The 11,722-nt window shown below is 33.8% G+C and overlaps 1 pseudogene; it reads right to left on the bottom strand.

Moving 5' to 3' along the window:
* Positions 1–5,782: 5,782 nt before the first annotated feature.
* Positions 5,783–8,115, bottom strand: LOC137650549 (uncharacterized; annotated as a pseudogene).
* Positions 8,116–11,722: the final 3,607 nt, after the last annotated feature.

The following is an 11,722-nucleotide window of genomic DNA, read 5'->3' as shown; positions in this document are numbered from 1 at the left end:
AAAGGATTATTTCTTAACTGAGTTTTGTTAGAATTATAGGTAAATATGCATATATAGACACACACACACACACACACACACACACACACATATATATATATATATATATATATATATATATATATATATATATATATATATATATATATATGTGTGTGTGTGTGTGTGTGTGTGTGTGTAAGGCTAATCTACAAAGTTTAGAATACTTAATAAGAGCAGAGATAATAATCGGAAATTAGAAATCTAAGCAATGTCATTAAAAACTAATTGACGTAGATTTATGAACTTATATCTAGATTTTATGAGGAAGGTTAAAAGGATAGATAGAGAGAATATCGTATCCAATACAATTCAGAGCCCGAGGGATATTTGGGTGATAAAGCATCTGAAATAATGCCTGAGGAAGTCCACGAGTTTACGCAATATTTGGATTTTGCTGTGGTCAACCGTTTCTGAATCATGCGTTAGATGACGAGGTCAGAATGAACCACTTCTCGTAATGGTCAACTGCGCCGATCGATTGAAGTCAGCGCCTCCAAAACCACGTGGAGTAAGGAAGGCTCTTAGCAAATACATTGAGACTATCAGTTAGCAAGCAGACACTCGCCGGTCAGGAGGTGGGAAATGTGATCTCGCATCAAAGAAATTTGGAATTGCCGATAAGGGCTAATGTACAAATTGATATAAATATACTGCCTTACCTTTCCATCATTATTTCTATCCACAGCTCCTGAAACTATTTATTGAAAATGTATAAGTAAAGATGAATACAAACTGTTGTAAGTATAATAATAGTCGAACCTAACTCCTCAAACCGTTAAATAAAAACAACAATTATACAAAAAGAAAAAACGTCAACGAATAGAACATTAAAAAAAGTTAATTTCCAGCGATTACATGAAATGAATTGCATGACCTCCAGTACTAGTGATTTCAGAGATAAATAAATGAACTACTTCATAAGATCACAGTGACTTCATTCGAACACACACACACACACACACACACACACACACACACACATATATATATATATATATATATATATATATATATATATATATATATATATATATATATATATATATATATATATATATATATATATATACATATATATATATATATATATATATATATATATATGTATATATATATATATATATATATATGTATATTCATACATGTGTATATATATATATATATATATATATATATATATATATATATATATATATATATATATATATATATATATATATATATATATATATATATAAGTATATTCTTACATACATACTACCGCTAGAGAGTTATGGGGTCCTTTGACTGTCCAGACAGTACATCATTGGATCATTCTCTCTGGTTACGGTTCACTTTCCCTTTGCCTACACATACACCGAATAGTCTGGCTTATTCTTTACATATTCTCTTCTGTCTTCATACATCTGACAACACTGAGATTACCAAACAATTTCTATTCACACAAGGGGTTAACTACTGTACTGCAATTATTCAGTAGCTACCTTACTCTTGGTAAAGGTAGAAGAGACTCTTTAGCTATGGTAAGCAGCTCTTCTAGGAGGACACTCCAAAATCAAACCATTGTTCTCTAGTCCTACCTAGTGACATAGCCTCTGTACCATTGTGTTCCACTGTCTTGGGTTAGAGTTCTCTTGCTTGAGGGTACACTTGGGCACACTATTCTATGTAATTTTTCTTCTTATATTGTTAAAGTTTCTATTTTTTATATAGAATATTTCTTTTAATGTTGTTACTGTTCTTAAAATATATAATTTTTCCTTATTTCCTTTCCTCACTGGGCTATTTTCCCTGTTGAGACCCCTTGGCTTACAGCATTCTGCTATTCCAACTAGGGTTGTAGCTTAGCAAGTAATAATAACAACAATAATAATAATAATAATAATAATAATAATAATGTATATATATATATATATATATATATATATATATATATATATATATATATATATATATATATATATATATATTCATACATACATACATATACTTTTAAATGAATATAATATATACATATACATATATATATACATATATATGTATATATACATATATATGTATATATATATATATATATATATATATATATATATATATATATATATATATTATGTACATATATATGCGTGTATATATATATATATATATATATATATATATACATATATATGTATATATATATATATATATATATATACTGTGCATATATATATATATATATATATATATATATACAGTGCATATATATATATATATATATAGATAGATAGATAGATAGATAGATATATATATTCACACACGCTGTACATATGTATATTCCTATTTATTTGTTTTTACGTATGTAAGAAAGGATATACACAAGTATAAAAGTACATAAGTGTGTATATATATATATATATATATATATATATATATATATATATATAAATTTGCATATTTGCTGTACATATATATTTTCATACATACATACATATACTAAGGCACTTCCCCCAATTTTTGGGGGGGGTAGCCGACATCAAAAAAATGAAACAAAACAGGGGACCTCTCCTCTCTACATTCCACCCAGCCTGACAAGGGGGCCACAGCCCATCCTCCCCCGTTATCCACCACAGATGAAGCGTCATAACTCTGAATGCTCTACTGCTGCTACCTCCGCGGTCATCTAAGGCACCGGAGGAAGCTGCAGGGCCAACCGGAACTGCGTCACAATTGTTCGCCATTCATTCCTATTTCTAGCACGCTCTCTTGCCTTTCTCACATCTATCCTCCTATCATCCAGAGCTTCCTTCACTCCATCCATCCACCCAAACCTTGGCCTTCCTCTGGTACTTCTCCCATCAACTCCTGCATTCATCACCTTTTGATATATCTATATAAATGCATATATAATAGTATATACAAATGTGCATATATACGCATACATTTTCAGATATTTATATTAATACGAATTTAAGGAAATATTTTAAGCATAAAAAGGAGTCTTAGGAAGGAAATTACTGAATATGACCATAACAAAAACAGAGCTAATGATTGGTAGGAGAGAAGGATATTAAGAATTGAGCATTCAGTGCTGAAACACAACAATTAATCAACTCCTTGGGATCAATAATAACAGAGGAGGCAGCTACTGATAAAGTAGTGACACAGAGCATGATATCTGCATGGCAAAAATGGATAGAAGTAACTGGAGTTGTTTCAGCATGTAAATGCCATTAAGGCTCAATATGAACATCTGTAAGACAATTATCAGGCCCTTACAATCATATGGGACAAGAACTTGGTCACTTTAAATGGTTCTATACCTTTAGAGCGAAGTTACTTTCAGCGAAGGTATTTTGAGCGAAGTCATTTGGAGCAAAACCCTTTTGAACGATACATTAAGAGCGAACGGTATTTTGAGCGAAGGTTTATTTTAAGAGATTTCTTCGAATAGCTGTTAGCTCAGTTTGCAATTGTTCAATTAATTTGTACATGAATATCTTATTTTTATTTCTTTATTCTGGAACTTCGAATTAAGTATTCAGTTGGAAGTCAGCCCATCATGGAGATTTTAGTTTCTAGACTTGGTAAAAATACACTTAGTTATTACGGATTTCTTTTACGAAAGAATAAAGCTACGATTTCTTAGCGGTGTGAAGTGAAGGGTTGCAGAGGGCGGTTGAACACCACATTCGAGTATGAAAGAGACAGAATTTGCAATGAGACAGGAGAACACTCATGCACCCAAGCCGGTTCAAGTCAGTGAAGAAATAGTTGAAGACAAAATCTATAAAGCTGCTGAAGCGTCTCATGATCAAATGAGACGCATTCTATAACCCGCCATTGCTGGTCTACCAGATGAAGTGGCGGCAAAAATCGGTTCTGGAGAGAAATTGAATCCTATCATATCTAGGAAGAGAAGAGCTAAAGGGGATTACCATCCACCTCCTCAATGTGCTGATTCCTTTATTATACCAGAATGCCTCTGCTCTACTTTCACGGGCGATAATTTCATTCTCTATGACAGTGGTTTAGGTGATGGGAATAGATATTTTTAACACTAAAGAAAATCTTACATGGTTGAAAGAGAATCCTCACTGGTTAGCTGACAAGACATTTAAAACAGCTCCATCTATATTTTTTCAGATTTTCACAATTCATGCATTGATAAAGGAAAGTATTATACCTTGCATATATGTTTTACTCACTAATAAATGTGAAGAAACGTACAAAGTAGTATTCACCAAATTGAAATCCATCCAGCTTTCTCTTGATCCTATTTCCGTTATGATAGATTTCGAAATGGCTATAAAGAATGCAATAAAATCGCTATTCCCAAGTTATAGCATAGGAGGATGCTTTTTTCATCTAGGACAGAGTATATTGAAAAAGGTTAAAAACGTGGCCTGAGAGAAAAATATGCCAGGGAAGAAAATGTTAGAACGCTAATTAAAATGATGACTTGCACAGCCTGTCTTCCTACATATGATGTCATAAGAGGCTTTGAAGCCATACATAATTTGGAAAATTATGATGAATGCCTCGACCATGTTTTTGATTACTTTAAAGATAACTATCTTGGGCGTCCAATGACACACGACCAGAGAATAAGAAGACCTAAATCTCCGTTATCTTGGTAGAATGTTTTTAAAAGGATTCAAACGGATCTCCCTCGCACAAATAACTCCGCGGAGGAGTGGCTCTTAATAGAGGCTTTAAGAAGGGAAGAGAGCCACAAAGGACTAAATACTCTGAGATAATTTCCAGAAAACCGAGACGTAAGAAAAGAAAGTGCGTTATCAAAATAAAAGAATTATCTTTTAGTAATTATCATATTTCCATGATAAACTTCGTAATTGTTTATTAGATACACTTTAATAAGAAAAAAAAATATGAAAAAATTTTATATTTTTTATCTTTTACCTTACCTTTTAGTTCTTAATATATTTCCATTATTTATCTTTCACCTAAACTTTAGTTTTTATTATATTTCCATGGTAAACTTTGTAATTCTTTATTATAAAGTTTTGAATAAAACAAATATAGAAAATATGAGCTCACTTAAATTGACGCTCAAAATGACATCGCTCAATTTGTATCATATTTAACAGGCCGAAGTTCGGCTAATACGACATCGCTCAATAGGTGTCGTTCAAGATGACATAATTAAGACTTCGCTCAAAATGAAATCGCTCCAAATGAAATCGCTCCAAATGACTTCGCTCAACTAGACTTCACCCAAACGAATGGGCATGCTTTCTAAGCCCGGAGCACACTAGCCACTCTGTGGCACCACAAGTGGCCGCGCAAAGTGGCGGGCCAGAGTACACTAGCCACTTTTTAGAGCCACAAGTCGTGACCACATGTGGTTATGTTTTGAACACCCTTCCACATGAGGTCGCCACACCGATATCACTACATCTCAGTTTCAGCATGGACTCTGAGGAAGAGGCACTGTTACTGCTTGTACTTCTGCGACGTCGCCGCCGCCGTCGTAGGAGAGTGCTATGGATGCACCCAATTACTGCTTCGAGATTGATCCCCGGACAATTTACATGATAATGAGTGACTTAAGAGCATATGATTATACATTTTTTTACTACTTTAGGATGACCCAGGAAAGTTTCAACGAACTCTTGGCCATAATTGGCCCCCACATTCGCAAAGACACTACACACCTAAGGAAGAGCATTCCAGCTGAGGAGAGACTAGCCATGATATTAAGGTATGTAAATAATACAATAATTTTTAGTGAGTTTATTAAACTGTATTTCAATGAAACTGTACTGCAATACAAAGCTATATTTCCTTTCCTATATCGCTAAGATTATGAATGCTTCCAATGATAACATTTGTGTTGTCACTTGAGTGTTTTGTTCACAAATTACTCATGACTGAATCATCCGACCATGGGGATACCGCTTGTGTTTCAAATAGTTGTGCAGGTGATGGTGTACAGGGTAGTACGGGTTGGCTTTGAGGTACTGTTGATTGTGCATGCATGATGCTAGGAGCGAAATTGTGTGATGTATGATTCGCATGTGAATATGGACTTGGGACCGTTTGTTGATATGATGTAAAATACAGATGATCTGGATGTTGTTTATACCTCTTGATCACATTCATGATTTCAAGCTTAGCATCGAACTTGACACTCTCAGGAATACTATTGAAGTCAGACACCAGACCAAGAAGGAAATCTGTATCATGATCGTGAGGGGCGGTTTCTTTCTAAGCTAAAGCTTCCAGAATAATCTTTTCATCCGAATGTACAGTTGATTTCTCCCTTTATACTTTAGAAGTGGAAGGTGCAGGCTCTCCTGGGTTTTCTTGTTCATCTCCCTGCACTGTAGTATCCTCGACACTTTCAGCTGCATGTGGTTTTGTTGCGCAAATTTCTTGAAGAAAAGACAGCTGTTTGAAGTACAAATATTCCTTCCTCCCACTGCCTGTGCCAGATCCCAGTTTTTCTTTCTTCGACAATGTAAATTCTCTTCTACAGGAGTCCCTCAAACTCTTCCATTTCCATTGTAGATCTGTAACTGTAAGATGTAAAGATTAGTTATAAAGTTATTAGTCGACGCACTAGCTTCATCTAAAATAACTATATGAATAAAATTCCAATGATAGCACCACGTTTTCCCATGTATTATTATTTGTTGGGTTAAATTAAAGTTGCGTCAAAATCTGAGTAAAATGAGTCATGTTATAATATGTAACATCCTCTCCCTATAAGTATAGCCACATACGTAAGTAAATGCATTTAATTTAGCAATAATATACTGATTTTTAAATGTTCTTTTCAGGTTCTTAGCAACAGGGTGTTCCTCTTTTGAACTACATTACACTTTCCAGTGTGGGAGTTCCACCGCTAGAAGGATCGTGCAAGAAGTGTGCAAGGCGATATGGGAGTATCTACACGACCCATGTTTTCCAGAATTAACAAAGGAAGAATGGCTGAAAATTTAAGAAGGCTTTCGTTGTGAAGCACAGTTTCCAAACTGCTTAGGCGCCATCGATGGCAAGCATGTGAGGCTCATTAAACCAACGGGCAGTGGTTCTAACTACTTTTGTTACAAGAAGTATTTTTCAATGGTGTTGTTAGCTGTATGTGACGCAAACTACAGGTTTACTTTTATAGATGTCGGTTCTTATGGTAAAGCATCAGACTCCTCAATCTACAAAAACAGTAACCTCTACCAAAAAATGCAGCAAAATACACTGAACATTCCTAGCGATAAACCAGTGTCAACGAATGGGGACCCACTTCCCTTTGTTTTCGTTGGCGACGAAGCTTTTGGCCTCTCTACTTACATGCTACGCCCTTATGGGGGAAAGAATCTCCAACACAAAAAAAAAAATTTAATTATCGCTTATTAAGAGCAAGGCGATACATCGAAAGTGCTTTTGGCATTCTCACAAATAAATGGCGCATATTTCATAGGCCACTGGATTTACATGTTGAGAATGCAGAAAACATTATCAGGGCATGTTGCACTTTACACAACTTTGTAAGAGAAAGGGATGGTGCACAGTTTGAAAACACACTGAATGTTGTAGGTCTGACTGGTGGTGATGGTGCAATACAAGCAGGATGCCCTCGATCCGCTATAACAATAAGAGAAAAGTTCTTGGACTACTTTTCCAGCATAGGATCAGTGTCTTGGCAGGATAGAATGATTGGGAACAGAGTGTAGGGCAAGTCAATGTGTGACATAGTAAAGGATGTAATGTGTTACAAACTTTTTTCTAAATTATTTCTTGTGTCATTTATGTATTAGATATACATTATTATACATTATTATACAGCTATGTATGAAATACTAGACTTACAATATCAAATATTGTGAATATAAATATATGAAATGTAATACTTACTTGCCTTGTTTTTTCCTTGGCAATCCAACTCATTGAAGTTGGGTACGAATATAGAGCACAATTCCTCCCATGCCTTTGCTTTCAAAATTTTGTTGCTGTATTCCTTGAGGCGCATATCCCAAATCGCTGGCCTATCTTGTATTTCAATAATAAATCGGTCTGTGTCATAGCCAAATGAAGCCATGGCAGATATAGCCCGGACTACAAGTTTGTCAAGTGACTCTGCAAACAATAACAAATGGTATTTTAAATAATGCCAAATGTGGGAAACAAATTTTAAATACGATTACAATGACAGAATAACGCCAATGATATCTTACTTAGCCATGATTAAACTTATTTGATTAAATGATTGAATTATAAACAAAAAAAAGTTAAAAAAACATGCGAAAAACTGCGTCCGTTAACATTTAACTGAATTTAGAATTTCATTTGTATTGTACTTTTTTATAACTAACATTTATTAACTTATCGTTGAAAACAGGACGGTTATGTAGTAGGTACGGTTTGCCTGTTTATGAATAAATATTGACCTTTCACACTGCAAAAAGAATGCCAAGTACAATTTATTGGTGCTTAATAACATACCTTGTTTGAACAGCGGGACAACACACACCTCACCTCTACGAAGTTTCCTGCATCACTGATTAGCAGCCACATGTGGTCGCCAGAGGTTGCTAGTGTGCTCTCAGCCAGCCACAAAACGCCTCCACAAAATGTGCTGTTTGTGGCGGGGCCGAGCGACAGCTTGCCACAGTCGCGAGCCACAGACACAAGTGTGATCGGCAAAGCTTGAAAACAATGGGAACCTATGGGAGAAAATATCCCCGCCACAAAATGCAGCTACTCGTGGCTCTACAAAGTCACCAGTGTGCTTAGGCCCAGGGAAGGAGGAAGAACTGTTGGAAAGAACCAAGATGAGGATGGTGAGGTGGGTTGCTGGAATATCACTACGGGTGTGGCGTATGTAATGTAAAGTAGAAGGTTGGGGGAAGCTCATCCTAGTCACTAAGGACATGTAATGATAAGGAAGGATCATTTAGCCAAGGAGAGAGGTCTCTCTTCGTGGCTAAAAGCTATGTCACTGTCATACCAGCATCCTAGACCAGGGTTCGATTCCCCAGCCGGATAGAAACTATTATCTTTGAATTGGTTCCCACTTGTGTCCCTAATCCTGAGGTATAAGAGAGTATCCAAACATTAAGGTATTAAAATATATGGCTTATTTGAATACAAAAATAAATAAATAAATACATATAATATATTTAATATAAATAAATATACATATAATATATATATATATATATATATATATATATATATATATATATATATATATAATACGAGGTGATGTAGAGCTTCTTTATACCTTGTTATAGCTTCCGAATCAAAGATTCCAAAGAAAATTTAAATAAAAAACAATCATACCACCACATGAATTACTCGAGCTGGTGAAGCTTTTTCTAAGCAAACTATACGAATGGAGAAACAGAGTAAAATAGGTGGCAAAAATCACTAACACATTCATAACTTAATAATTGAATCAGTTATCACAGGATTTCTTGAACTACTAGACAGAAGAGGTAAGTGTTTCCTGCTATATATGGGATGCCAGATAACTCATAATCAATCAATCCTGCAATATATGATAAATGATCTCTGCTTTAAGGTTTAAAGTTCTCTCATGAATAGCAAAGGCAAAGGATAGGACAATGCCCTAAAGACTGACAATATATACATATGATCAGAGCCCAAGCCCACTCTTTATAAAGGTAGGACCAGGGAGGGCTAGGCAATGGCTACTGATGACACAGCAAGTAGACCTATAGACTCTCTCAAACAATCATCCTCAGCTGACAAGGATGGAGAAATGGTGGATTTCCCGGCAGGGACGTTTCCAATAGGCTACCAAAACCGATTAAAAAGTTTAAGAAAGATTAGAAATTAATACTCCACATTTAAATGATATAAACAACATAAAATATCTGGAGTGATTGATGTTCAGTCTGCGGTCTATCATCTCTTCATCAATATTTCTTATTATGTTTAAGGATATGAAGCTGTATGAAGAAAGGATGATCGAAAGGTTAATCTCCTCAGCGAAAGATTATCTCTTTTTAATGAAAACGAAAGCAATGTCCATCAAAGGTCGAAGAGATATAAGATTGTATTACTTTTCTTTTGCCACTATGAGAAATTCTCTTTTAGATACATTGTTAGATTTAATGTAGCTAAAGGAAATGAATTACTCCTGATGCTAATTTCAAATATCTAATTAAAATTAACACCGCCAATTTTAAATTTTGATTATCCGCAATATTTTGCGACACTGATATAACCTAATCTTACAGCATCAAATTTACACATTGCTTTTGCTAAAACTTATTCAAAACCTCTATTATATTGATGATTTGTAAAACCTAGCAGCCCCCGCTTCCCTATTTTACATAAAAATATGAAATATTATATAAAAATAACTTTGAAAAACGCGTTTCCATCTCTTGCCTCACATATTATCATTTCCTATGCAAATATATAAATAAAAAAAGAGGTTTTACTGCGTTGTTATTTTTCCCCAGATCTCGTGAAAGGGTTCCAATATCTAAAGTGTTTTGAAATGCAATATCTATATGAAGAACATTTTTTATATTCTAAGTTCGCTTATTTTCTCTTCTTTTCTTCTCTTTTTTTTCCACACGTAAACACAGTCATAAAAATATTACACACACAAAAACACAGAAATACACACATACATATATATGCATACATATATATAAATATATAAACTGTATATATTTATATATATATGTATATATGTATATATATATATATATATATATATATATATATATATACTGTATGTATATATATATATATATATATATGTGTGTGTGTGTGTGTGTACACATATATTCGTGTGTATATAAGCATGGATATAAGTATGTATGTATGTATGTATATATATACACACGTGTGTATAAATGTATATCTATGTATACATACTGCATAAATATACATACATATATATATATATATATATATATATATATATATATATATATATATAAATATATATATATGTGTGTGTGTGTGTGTTTACATATACACACACACACACACATATATATATATATATATATATATATATATATATACAAATATATATATATATATATATATATATATATATATATATATATGTGTGTGTGTGTGTGTGTGTGTGTGTGTGTATAATGTAGAGCGTAAAACAGCTAAGCACTCCATACCATACTATGTAAGAACAATGATGATATAATTTCCCCACATATGTCGAGAAACAAAGAGAGATGTGACCAGTTTGATGCTCTCTCTCTCTCTCTCTCTCTCTCTCTCTCTCTCTCTCTCTCTCTCTCTCTCTCTCTCTCTCTCTCTCTCTCTCTCATGACGTTAATCTTATAATTTCTTCACTGCCATTCAGCATTCGTGAAGTGAAAGTTAACTTCTATACTTTCCATTCAAAATTTTATTTACAAATCAATGTCACTCTCTTAATTTGAGTGGCGAGAAAATTTTATAATGATGATATATATATATACCAAAGTGTTTTATATCATGTTTTTCTATTATTTAGTACTGGTTCCGGAGAATAGGTCACAGAGAAGAAACTCTTGGTGATGTTCTCTAGAAGCGAATAAAAAAATAAAGGAAACTTAATATCGTGGAAAACGTCCGTTAAGAAGACGAACCTAATTAGCAATACAATTATCATTATAATTGCCATGTGTATGAGAAATATATTTTCACAAGTGGTCGACATATAATACCTCTGAAAAGATGTTGTGTA

This window comes from Palaemon carinicauda, chromosome 12 (genome assembly GCF_036898095.1).
Source record: "Palaemon carinicauda isolate YSFRI2023 chromosome 12, ASM3689809v2, whole genome shotgun sequence".
Taxonomy (NCBI): domain Eukaryota; kingdom Metazoa; phylum Arthropoda; class Malacostraca; order Decapoda; family Palaemonidae; genus Palaemon; species Palaemon carinicauda.
Note: the sequence above shows the minus strand (reverse complement) of the source record. Positions and strands in the feature narration are given on the sequence as shown.